At 42.6% G+C, this 12,691-nt stretch overlaps 1 pseudogene; it reads left to right on the plus strand.

Annotated features, from left to right (window-relative positions):
• Positions 1 to 490: 490 nt before the first annotated feature.
• LOC106647096 (RAC serine/threonine-protein kinase-like) lies at positions 491 to 3,373 on the plus strand (annotated as a pseudogene).
• The last annotated feature ends 9,318 nt before the right edge of the window (positions 3,374 to 12,691 follow it).

Raw genomic sequence — 12,691 nt, forward strand, 5'->3', positions numbered from 1 at the left:
ATTTAAAAAAAAATAAAATAAAATTGATTACCATCCAACCTTTGCTCCAACTGGAGGTACTCGGTTTTTATATACTTTCGAATTGCGCGCTCCAGTAATGTGGTCGAAAAAATATTTTAGAAAAATTCGATGTCACACGATACGTCACATTTCAAACAATTAAAAGAGAGAGGTGGGAAGAAAAGTACAGTGTCGTACGTGTTCACTTTGGAAAGGCTCTTTGAATGTTTGAATATACCTAATAATACTTATCATCTGACACATCAGTGCGCGTGTCTAATGAGGCTTCTTACTTACTTATTAGTAGCCAACGACCAAATTTTCCACGTAGCATATACCTTTGCTTACTCGCCTGCATAATTCGTACTTCCGGGATTAAAGTGTCGAAATTCATCATCAGTTCAGCTCGTAAATTTGTATCTGCACTATTGCTGTTTTTTTTTTTGTCTTGAAGCTGCTTGATTGCTATTGCGAGCCATCATAAATCATAATGGACATTGTCAAAGAAGGCTGGATCCGAAAACGTGGCAAGTTCTGCTCAATGCAATCTTTTTCATAGATTTAGTCACTCGGGCATTACAAGGATATTTTTAGAATTGTTTTAATTAATTTTTCGACATTCGGAATAATGAAACAACTATTAAGACTCTTGGTCAATATTTGAAGCGACAAACGCATTTAATCTTACTGAAATTTCTATTGATAACGTTTATTCAAAATCGATGGTCTTACCACTAAGGATGTTCAACTTTTAATTAGCACATTTCCCTACGAAGTGTACGAAACTTTTCCTTAAGTCGCAACATATACTTTTACATGGATGTTTCTGATAATTGTTTAACCTTCAATAACTACTCGAGGATTTACTTTCTTTTCGCATGTTTTTAGGTAAAATTATAAGGAATTGGAGGTTACGTTACTTCGTTTTAAAAGCTGATGGTACTTGGCTTGGATATAAAAACAAACCTGATGGCCGCACTGTCGGTGATATTCCACCTTCGAACAAATATACTGTTAGGGAATGTGTAATAAGATTTAACAATGAAGTGAACCGTTTCACGTTTGCTGTAGAAGGATTACTGTGGCCAAGGGTTGTTGAAAGAATATTTAATGTCAATACAGAAAAAGAAAGAAAGGATTGGATTTCTGCTATCATGTGTGACTTTATGCATTACATATATATTTATTTATAACCTATTAAGATAAGGGCATCAAACGAGTTGACATTGAGGAAAAAAAATTAGTTTCTCTATATTTCGCATTATTACGTAATTGTATTGTTATTAGCCGTACATCATTTTTTTCGTGATTGTTACAAGTACCTTATAATACCACCTATGTGTGGAAGATGTTAGTCCCAACCCCATTTGTCAAAATCCTCATCTTTATAATTTTGCTGTGCTATATTTTTAATGCAATCGTATCTATAACGGAAAATAATGTTTTTGCAATGTACGTTAGTCCAATTTAAACGGAATTTTTTCTGTACTATAAAAAAATATGTTGTTTTTTGGAAAAAAAAAAAAAAACTTTACTTTTACGATAAAATAATGTGTTTGTATTTTATTAAGACAGGAAACAAATTTTTGGGTAATGCATTAAAATTTTGTTTTCTTTAAGACTTGATAAACTAATTAAATATTGCTCGTTGTCAAAAAGTATTACCTCATATCAAATTAAATGAGAATTTTTAGGCTAAATTTTAATACCTCTGATAAAAGTTCAAAGTTTGTTGAATATAACAATAAATTTTATTTAATTAGGTATGTAGTAAAGAAATTAGATAGCGAAAATACAGTACAACAACAACTACCTCAATTTCCGACAGAGTCAGTCTCGACGAGATTTAATCCATTCAAAGATGCTTCTACTAGTAGGAAAAGTTTCGACGAACTATCTAGTAGACTTGAAAATACATCAATCAGTACATCCACGAAAGAAAAAAAAGTCGTACGTAAAGTTCAATATAGTTATGAATTTTCAGTGAAAAATTCAATTTTGATTGTTATTTTTATTCATTATTTCTTATCGACATCGTATCCTGCACACATGAATAAAAAAGTTTGTTCTTCATTTATAGACTTTAGATAACTTCGAATTGTTGAAAATTCTTGGCCAAGGTAGCTATGGCAGAGTTACTTTGTGCAGAGAAAGAGCCACAGAAAAGCTATATGCCTTAAAAACAATTAAAAAAATATTTATAATTCGCCATAAAAAAGTGTTCCATACATTATCGGAACATAAAGTACTCACAACTATAAGACATCCATTTATAATAGTAAGTCACATTTTATTGAACATGACGAGGTATTAGCTGTGTATACTTATAGTTGTCTGTTAATCTCCAAACTTCACAGTCTCTAAAATATAGCTTTCAAACGGTTGGCAGACTTTATTTTGTCATGGACTACTTAAGTGGCGGTGACCTCCATTTTCACGTGCATCGTCGTAGGTTTTTCGACGAGAATCGCGCAAAGTTTTATGGAGCCGAAATTACTCTGGCTGTAGGTCATTTACATTCAAAGGGTATCATTCATCGTGATCTTAAGCTTAGCAATATATTATTAGACAAAGATGGTCACATAAAAATTGTTGACTTTGGTCTTTGTAAGGAAGGTATAACGTATGGTAACTTGCACATATAACGCCTTTACTACTCGAATCGTCTTTTTTAAACTTATTTGAAATAATCACACAAATGTCTTGTAGGGAAAACGGCAAATACGTTCTGCGGTACTCCAGAGTACTTAGCACCAGAAGTTTTCGAAAACGACGAGTACCAACGAGCTGTAGATTGGTGGAGTTTTGGAGTGATCATGTATAGAATGATGTGTGGTAGGCTTCCATTTTACGACGATGATCAGAAAATACTTTCAAAGATGATAAGAGAGCAAAAAGTTACATATCCCAAATACCTCAGTGTCAAAGCCAAGGATTTATTGGAAGGTGAATTTATAAACCAACATCCTCTGGTTATTGGCAACGCTATCTTTTTATATTTAATTATATCTTATCACGTGTGTAGGATTACTGATTAGGGATCCATACATCAGATTTGGTGGTGGTCCACTTGATGCCGAGGAACTAGTATACCATTCGTTCTTCGATTCGATAAACTGGTATGACTTGTTTGACAAAAAGATTCCACCTCCCTTCAAACCCCAGTTAACCTCGGACACGGACACTCGTTACTTTGACAAGCAATTCACTGATAGAAGAGTCGCACTTACGCCGACCGACCTTAGTTACCGTAATCAGGAATTGCTGATCCGGGAAAAAAAACATTTTACCAACTTTTCTTACGAAAGAGAGTCACTCCTCATCGATATCTAGTAATTACTATCGCAAACAACCAAAAAATTTTTTATTTTAAATACTTTAAGGATCTTTTTTTTCTTGCAACGTTATTTTTGACTTTAAAAGTTCTATAAAAAACTGTTTTACATCATTGTTTTTGTACGTATACAATATTTTTCGTACATTTACGATACAAATAATTCTTATTAAGAAGTTTTAACCGAAATAAATTGTAATGTTTTTTGTTGTTGTTTGTAATATAAGTGATGTGTCCTGTGGACTTTTTTATTTACACATACTGACAAAAAATGTATTCGCTGCAATTTAGTCCACTGAGTTCTTAGTCTAGAATGATATCATAGTTAACACTGTTACTCTCTAGTCGATTTTGTTTTCATAAATAATCTATTTCTCAAGTCATAGTTTGCAAATGTTTTATGTCACAATGATGTTTCTTTTGTTACGCAACTATACAAATACAAATAACTTTTTTGCACAATACGTATGATTTTTTAATTATTGTGTAGTTATTTTAATGCATAATGTGTTAATTTTCGGGCGCATCTTTGTTTTAGCACCACAGACCTAATAAAAACACTCTTGGGTTGTTTTTTTTTTTTTTTTTTTTTTTTTTTTTTTTCACAGGAGCTCCTCGCCACCGAGAGAAAAGCGTGCAAAGACGAAGGGGGGTAACAAAAGAAGAAAAAAAAAAAAGAACGGGAGGAAGAAAAGTGGCGATTTCCGGCTACCGAAAAGTAAATCGAGAGAGCGTGCAGCCCCCAAAAAGCGAGGCCCATCGACGCTGGGGCCTCGTTAAAGTAATTAAGTGTAATGCCGAGTGCAGCGGCCGCAAAGAATCGAGCGCGAAGAGAAAAAGACGGAGGAGGAGGAGGCACCATCATCATCATTCGTGATGTGCGCGCGGGAGAAATTCTGGGCTTCTCCTTTGACTTTTGCTTCCTGCGCGCTCTCGATCCATCGCTTATTATTATACCGCATACCCGTACGTGGGAATCTTTTTGTCACACCCGCGCGCCTCTACAGATTCGCTTTGGTTGGACCCCGTGCAGCAACGCGACACATAACGTTGTTGTACGGTTGCCCTCCTCACATAATACACGTATACCCTGTCCCAACCCACTTTGTGGCTTCCACGTGATTTTGCCTTTGGAGATTGCTCGTACGGTTGTCGTGATTTTTTTTTCCGAAAATCAATCCACACATTCAAACCGAGAGTAGAGTGCATACACGGGAGAAAGAGAAAAGCGCAAAGATCAGCATCTCGGGAGAGATGGCGTGATTAGGTAATCCGAGTACGCCACCTCCCCCGCCTTTTTTTTTATTTTTTTTTATTTCCTGACGTAACACGAGGTCGAAGGAAAGAAGATCGGCTGCACCGCGCGCACATACCTCCTCCGCAAGGTGGATCGAATTCCCGATGTCCCCCGGCTGAAGGGACGCAAAGACCGAGGACGGGAGATGAAGCGAAAGCTCACGTGCTCTCGGATTACCATTCCACGGGAGAAGTTGGTACTTAACCGCCTTTACCTGTCCCTCGACGAGTGCGCGGGTGTGCGAATAATAAGCGAAGGCAACGATATACCGATGATTAGCTGTATACCTCATCCATACGATCGGCAATACGCGCAAAGGAGAGCGCGAAGAGCCGTGTATATATATACACGTATAGCGTCCGACTCTGGCTGCTGTGCCGATCTCCCTCGTTCCGAGCGACTAATCGATCTCATTCGGCTGCCGTGTACAGTCAGCTGCCATCCATCAAGCCCGCGTGCATGTATATATAGGTGCGCGTGCACAGTCGACGGGTGTCCCTACTTTTCTCCGATCGGCCGTTTCAATCGGTCCGCTCCAAACAAACGAGCCACTCGGGCCGTACAATCCGTCCCGAGTTTCATCGGTATATACAAATTGTCGTGCCTCGCGGAGATCGGTGGCGGCTGATTTGCGGCTCAACTGTTTTTTCCACCGTATACGTCATGCGTATATATGTACCTATCTCCGATAGAGGTACTTTCCATTTTGATCGAGCGAGCACACCTGCGCGGCCCGAGAATTTCGAGAGCAATGGGTGATAGGTATATATATATGCTTCGTTTTAACCGCCGAGTGATAAGTAAATCGTTGCCCCTCGTCACAATGGTGCACCCATCCTGGGGCAAGTTTATTACACGCCGCCGCGACTTTCACTCGGCCAAAGATTTATTTACGCGCTTGTATATATATAATATAATATTGCGAGGGGAAAGTGCCTTTTTCTTTTTTTTTTTTTTTTTTTTCCACGGGGCGCTGAATCGGACTCCCCCGGAGTATGGGCGGTTTTTTCGACTCTTCAATTTGTATATATCTATGTGCACGCAGTTCAAATCGCGGCACGGACGGGGATCGTTAAAATACTCGCGCGCGATAAGCCGGTCATTGTTTTACCTGTATACCCTCGAACGGTAATTCAGTTGCATTTGCACGCGCTACGCCTATATATATATATATATACACGGCACGTGTACCTATAATCCGTACGAACGCGGAGTGGATTTGTCAAGGGAGTCCGGCGGCGTTCGCGCGCTCGTAAATCACGCGCCGAGTCGTGGCTTGGAAATTAATTTAATTTACGGGCCACTCGATGTACACATACTCCCTTATCGCTCGAGAGAGCTCTGCCAGGCCGACTGCAGGAGGAGGGAAAAAAAAGAACTGCTTTTCTATTCCGTCCGTCAAACTTCGCGTAAACGGCAGGTACAGTATTTCGTGCGGAGAGACAGAGCCCCCCCGCTGTCCATTAGCCTCTCGGCGGACTGCCGGGAGAGAAAGGACGCGATGTGACGGAATGTCCGCGACTAGGTATGTATATATACCCATGTACTTGTCGCGGGCTTTGCAAACTATCCGGGGAATGTGGGTGTATTCCCGAATCGGGTGAGCTCTTGGGGGACTTGCTGCTCGACGCGACGACGCTTACAGATGCGGACGGGAGGAAATTAATGTCCGCGAGCGCGCAGAGTTGGCCAACCGTCGTCGCATATGTACTTGTCTACCATATAGTAAAGACACGTACGCGATCCTTTTTTTTTTTTTTTTTTTTTTTTTTTTTTTTTTTTCATACAGTAAACACATTGTAAAGAGCGCAGTCGCCCGTTATCACCACTATTATTCATACGCTTATTTAATTTACAAATTCACACTCTCGGGGGGAGTAAATTACATAATGTGGTAGATACACGGAGGAGAGAGATATTGTTCTCTGGTTGATATCGTTGCTGCACGATCGTGTGCTCTTTTTTTTACTTTTCCCTCTACTGATGGGGATATGTGTATAAATATATGTGTGTACGTATCACGAGAAGTTTCGCATCGTTCGCCCCTCCTTCGATCTCGGATCTATTATTTTCTTGGGTACACAAAAGAAATGATTGCAGCGCCACGGAAATTCGTGGTATTTTTATTATACCTACACATTGCGGCCAATTGAAAACTGCAACGAGGTATCGGATGATTTTATTAAACAAGCCGAGTTGTTGTTGTTGTTGTTCCTGATGGTACTCTCGCTGGAAAAGAAAAGAAAAAGAAAGGGAAAAAAACCCGAAAAACCTCAGTCTTCGATGCCAGTGTCGCTGTCAGGCTGAACCGCGCATCAGCATATACGTATACCTTTTCAGAAAGTTTCGCGCTTTCCGTTACCTCCAACGTAGTCCAAGTTGTCGGAGGGACGAGCGATCGATCGATCAGTGAGGTGACACTAATTGCGCCAACACGCGTGTGTCCTGTGCTATACGTTGTCGTATCTTTCTATACCCGAGAATGGCAAGAAGCTCGGCCGCGAAAGATTTATCGCCTATACTCGTGCTGATTGGTCGGCTCGTGTCTCCCTCTCTTTTTTCCGCCGATACGTTTCTTTTTTTTTTTTTCCAGCATTTTTCTCCTCTTTCTCTCTCCTTCTTAGACGGATAGACGATGCGCGTCGGTATACCTATACTCGATCTTTTGACAAAGGAGAGGATAAACCACAAATATGCGCGTCACGTAGCACAGGTGCTCTCGGGTAATCGAAGCTTTGTCACTTTCACGGAATACTTACACGCGATACGTGCCAAAAAAAAAAAGAGGAGAGCCCCCCGTTTAAAACCGCCAAAGTCTCGGTTTCGGTGTGTATACTCCGCTGCACCGCTCGAAAGTTGCGTGTAAAAATCACTCCTCCCCCCCACCTGGGCCCAAGATAACAATATCTCAGGATTTATAAGTGTGTGTTTCCGTTATTGAGATTAGCCGAGCGGAAAAATGATTATTTATGCCTTTAATCTGTATTGTACAAGTCGCGTATGTTTATATTTTGTGCCCGTGTCTACGTATAGGTGTACCGATCGAAATTAAAACTTTTTCGATACGCCGCGTATATATAGGTGTGTGATATATCCATAGGATCTCGGGGCGAATTAGTAACCATATTTTACTCCAATGTCATTACACTTACTTAATCTTTCGATAAAATGCCTTTTTTCCTCCCTCCCCCTTGTATCTGTATACTTGATCCGAAACAGCTACCTGCAGCGGACGTCGTGTATATAGTTTGGCTGCTCGATAAGAACACTCTCTCTCTCCCTCTTGGTTATAGATATTTCAAAAATCTTTGGCGCAACAACGGCTAATGCTCGGCAATGTTGTTTATCATCGGGTAATTGATACCGTATCATAACTTTTAAAAACGTATACCTGCCATTGTAGGAATGTTTCCCAAACTTTTTTAAATCATTTTTTCTATTCTGCAACAGAAAACTTGTCGGAAAAGAGCGCCGAGCGCAGCCCCAAAGTTATCGAGCGCGTTGGTCCGAAATGGTTGTTTGCACTTGAAATCCACGAGGCGCCTGCGTTGGATTTATGCACCGGAGCTCTATTATCGACACGTACACGTATATCTATACAAGACGTTGATTTATAGCGACGAGCGCTCGAGTAATTACACCAACTCGGGCCTCGTCCGGCCCGGAGGTGATCTTATTTTTCTCTGTCCCGGTGTATTTTTCCCTAATACCTAATGGCGACACGCGAATATCTTAATCGAAGGTATCTGTACACGGGCGAGTAAATATCATATGCGATTGGAGGCTCCTGCGAAACGTGTGTCGATTGGAGGTTCCGTTTAGAGGAGAAAGAAAAAAAAGGGTATCCCTCCATCACCTCGAAAAATGCCGAACGCGTCGCACGCCGGTGGATTCCCTCGTTCGCCCGAATTTCTCTACGGTCACGTAAAATCCCTCAAGGGGGAACCCTCGGCCGGTCGCGTTGGTACGGCTTCTCGCGTCGTTTGTCGCTCTTTTATTTTGCCCTTTTTTTTTCTTCTCGCTTCGCGCGCGCGTACCATAAAGACAGCGGTGGGCCGGCGCGTCCGAAAGTGTCGGCCCGAGAGTTTTTCTCCGTCCACGCGCGTCTTATCAAAGTGTCAATTTTTTTCCTCCCCCCCCCCCCCCCCACGAGGGTCCACTTATGGCGTACCGTTAGTGCATCAGGTGCCTCAGCCCACCCCGTGTCGCGTGTGAACCGAATCCGCGATCTATAAACGCGGGCTTGTTTCACTTAGCCCCGGCTCACCTTTACCACTTTCATATAAATAGGTATATTTATACGTATAGTACAACATATATATGGGAGGGGAACAGCGTGTATTATACGATGTGGCGACAACCGCTAATTAAGTGTTTTCGGTGCCTTTTGTGCGAGTCGACGGGCCGATAACGCGTGCGAGGATTTGCGAGAAGAATAAAATTACGAGTTAATTATAAGAGTCCAAGTGTACCCCCCTCTGTAACAACTCTGTGAAAAAACTTTTACACCGAGGTTTGTGTCTTTTCTTTACATGACGCCCCCAAAAGAGGGCCAATCTTTGTTTGAACATTTTCCAATACTCCAATGTTCTTTTTTACCTTCAAGAACTTCCCGCGGCTAGAGTTTTTCCCGTGGAATCGCTCATTACCGATCTCTCGGTACGTATGCTCGTGACCCTCTTTTTTACCTCGTCAAGTCAAACCCGAAGAAAAGGACGAAGCAGGTAAAACAAGCGAGAGGGACAGGTGGGGGGAGGGGGGGAGACAATGCGGGAGATAAAATAAATATGGGTGTACGCGTAGGTACCGTAAATTTTTTATTACAAGCTCCTCCCGATGAACGTCCCGCTATAGGTGCAGCGGGGAGTGACGCCCGGCCGCGATTCCCTGCACTTCCGGGCTGACCCCGCGCTCCGATGACCCCAGATCTCTTTCTCGGGAATTACCCTCCCTCTTGTGAACTTTTCCCCCCCCGATGCCTTTTTTCTCCGAGGCTTGATTTAAGGCGCGCAAATTTCTTTGCTTTCAGAGTGGAAAAAAAAACGATACCGATCGAGGGGGGACCAAAGTTCTGCCCCGGCGAGGAGAAGAAAGATCCGCGGACCGTATTTTCGAAACGAAGTTTCTCCTATGCGGGCTCTGCGGTCGACTTTTTAACTCGCTTTTTAATTATATTTCGCGGCAGGAGGACTCGCCGGCCGGGCTCTTGTGTGTATATGCGTTCCATTAAAAAAATTTCGCGCACCCGCCGAGTGGTGAGGGAAGAAAGAAAAAAAAAAAAAAAAAAAAAAAAAATTTGGGACAGAGCGAGAAACGACACGTGTTCGATGCGCTTTGTTGGCTCGCACATATATTATTACACACTGGGCGCATAAAGCACTCGCGCGCCGACAACAGCTTGACGTATTCGACGAGCATATTTAATGAAATAATAACAATTGCATTAAAAGAAAAAAAATAAAATAACTTTCGTTACGTATCGGTATGTGTATATAATAATGATACGTGTCCTCCGATATACACCGAAGCATCGCTATATACAGCATGGACGTGCATGTATAAATTCCCGTTCTCTTCCCTCCCGACGTTGACGACAAATAAACGCCGAGGTGCACCCGGTCGAGAGGACGGCAAAAAGAGACGGATTCCCGCAAATTATGCACCGAAATCGCTTTCCACGACACCGACGTCGGCAGCTGACCGTCCGTCGATGGGCGTGTGCTTACATATACACACGTGAGAAGGAATAAGGAAGGGAAAAAAAAAAAGGAATAATAAAGAAAGACGATGCATCGGCGATCGGATGCCGAAACGCACGGAGGATATACGGCGGGGCCGTAATTGTCGCCGAGTTTTCGCCGGAACACGGCGAGCTTTTTGCCGAAAGGAGCGCACGCGCGCGAGCCCAGCCGGCTCCTTTTTCGAGGATGGGTGGGTTGGTGTTTTTTTTTTCCTCCTCCCCGCCCCTCCTCTTCTTCTTCTGCGCTCGATCCAAAGGTGCGGTGGGAGGGAGTGTGGGCGAAAAAATTGTCGAGAAGGGATTATGCGATTTTAATGATTCTAGGAAGATTGAGGATGCCCCGGGAGACCCGTTATAAATTAAATTATGGTCTTCTTTTTTCTCTCAAAAGGATGGGAAACAGGATGCACAACGCGTGTACTCTGTTTTCGCGAAATTAGGTGGAATGCGCGAGGTAAGGTATTTACGGATGGTCATTTTCGTCGCGCCGATTTATGTAATAAATACATTATATAATTATGCGCATGAAAATATCCGCGCGGCCCGGCATCTCGTGTTACGACGAGCGAAAATCGCCGATCCGGCAATTCCGTCACGTAGAGTCGCGCGATTGTAATTGCTCCATTAAAAAGGGGAGCGCGACTCGCCCGCACATACGCGTACACACGCGCTAAAACTATATACGCGCGCCCCAAAAAACAGGAGGAGGGCCATTCACGGTCACAAAGCAATTTACGAGGGGACGTAAAAATAAGAAGAAAGAAAAAAAAAAAAGGCTTTTTAACTTATTGACTTTTTATTTCGGGTAGTTAAAATCAAGGGGACGGTGGAAGGGGCAAAAGAGATCGACGGAGCTTCCACGCTGACTAATAAAAATTTATCGCCCGGCTTTATCGATAAATACACCGGGCGAGAGGAGAAAGCGTGTGGTATACCTTATATGAACTCGACGAAAAACACACGTACGAATAGCGCGCACGTACTCTCTTTTTTTTTTTTTTTTTTTTTTTTTTTTACATACCGCCGATCAGCTCTCAATCCATTATTCCTTCGATGCGCGGTCTCGCACGAAAAATCATTTAGCCCCAGATGACGTGTACGCGGGTATTTCACGCAACTCCTCGTGATTGATCGGCGCGCGCGTACGAGCGGAAAATATTTATCATTCAATTATTGAGACGGTCGCGAGGGGAGGTGACGATTGCCCCTGGCGCACGAAAAGTTTGACGCTTTGATGGATCCTTCGAAACCGCAGCACGGAGATTTTAGACCCAAACGATCCGAGATTCTCACGGTCGGATCCACCTCACGTAAAGCCCGAAGAGGTGCACGGAGGAGGGTTCGCCGGAGTAAAGAGGGACGTCGAATTAGCAGATGTAATTTCATCTTGCGGAAGGCCTCGCAAATACTCCTCCTCTCTCTTGGGTATAGCGTGGCGCGAGAAAAGTACTTTTTTTTTTGTTTCTTTTTTTTCCAATGGGTTCGGTATACACACGCTGTACGTTAATTGCTTGAAATTTTTTTTCCCTCCCCTCTTTTGTTGCTTTGATTTCTCGCTCGCGGAGCACTTACGTAAAATTGCATAATCCAAGGAGAGGAGTACAACAAACACACAAGTGTAACGAGATCGGCGAAGGCAGCTTCCGTCAAGAGAGAGAGAGAGGATGGGACGAAAAATCATCGTATCGTCGTTACGTGCCTTTTTTTTTGCTTACAGAAGGAGGAGGGTATGAAAAAACAAGGGCAAAAAAAAAATGAAGAGGAAAAAGTTGACGAGGAGGGAGGAGGAGGAGGGGACGGGAAAAAAGAAAGGGGAGCGCGAAATTGCCCCGAGCGTCGGTGGCGGCAAAAAAAGTTAATGAAATAATATCAATGCGGAGCGCGTATCTTGCACTCGCGCGCGTAACTTTGATCCAATGAGCCCTGGTGCAGCGGCCCTTGTTTATTTATATACATAAAAGAGAGAGAAGTGGTGACCGAACCGTCACCAGAGTCTTTTGCACTTTTGAGCGATAATCGTAAAGATTTTGACGCCGTGCGCTTATTGGCGATGAGGCTCGCGCTTGCGGGTGAGTGTCGTGTTAGCGGTGTCCTGGGGGTACCTGTATCTTTTTTTTTCGAATGTATTTCGGTCGCGAGAAAAGGGTTCTGATTGTGTTTATTTACTCGTCCTGGGATACGTATGAATAAATGCAATTTTTTTCATCAGTGCCTTTCTTTCTTTTTTTTGTTTTTTTTCTTTTTTTTTTTCTTTAAGATAAGAATAAAAAAATTTTTGTACTTTCAGTAAGAGTTAGACTCCATGCTGCACCTACTGATT

This window comes from Copidosoma floridanum, unplaced genomic scaffold (assembly GCF_036245765.1).
Source record: "Copidosoma floridanum isolate Cflo_tuat_1 unplaced genomic scaffold, Cflo_Japanese_pri ptg000006l, whole genome shotgun sequence".
NCBI classification, from domain to species: domain Eukaryota; kingdom Metazoa; phylum Arthropoda; class Insecta; order Hymenoptera; family Encyrtidae; genus Copidosoma; species Copidosoma floridanum.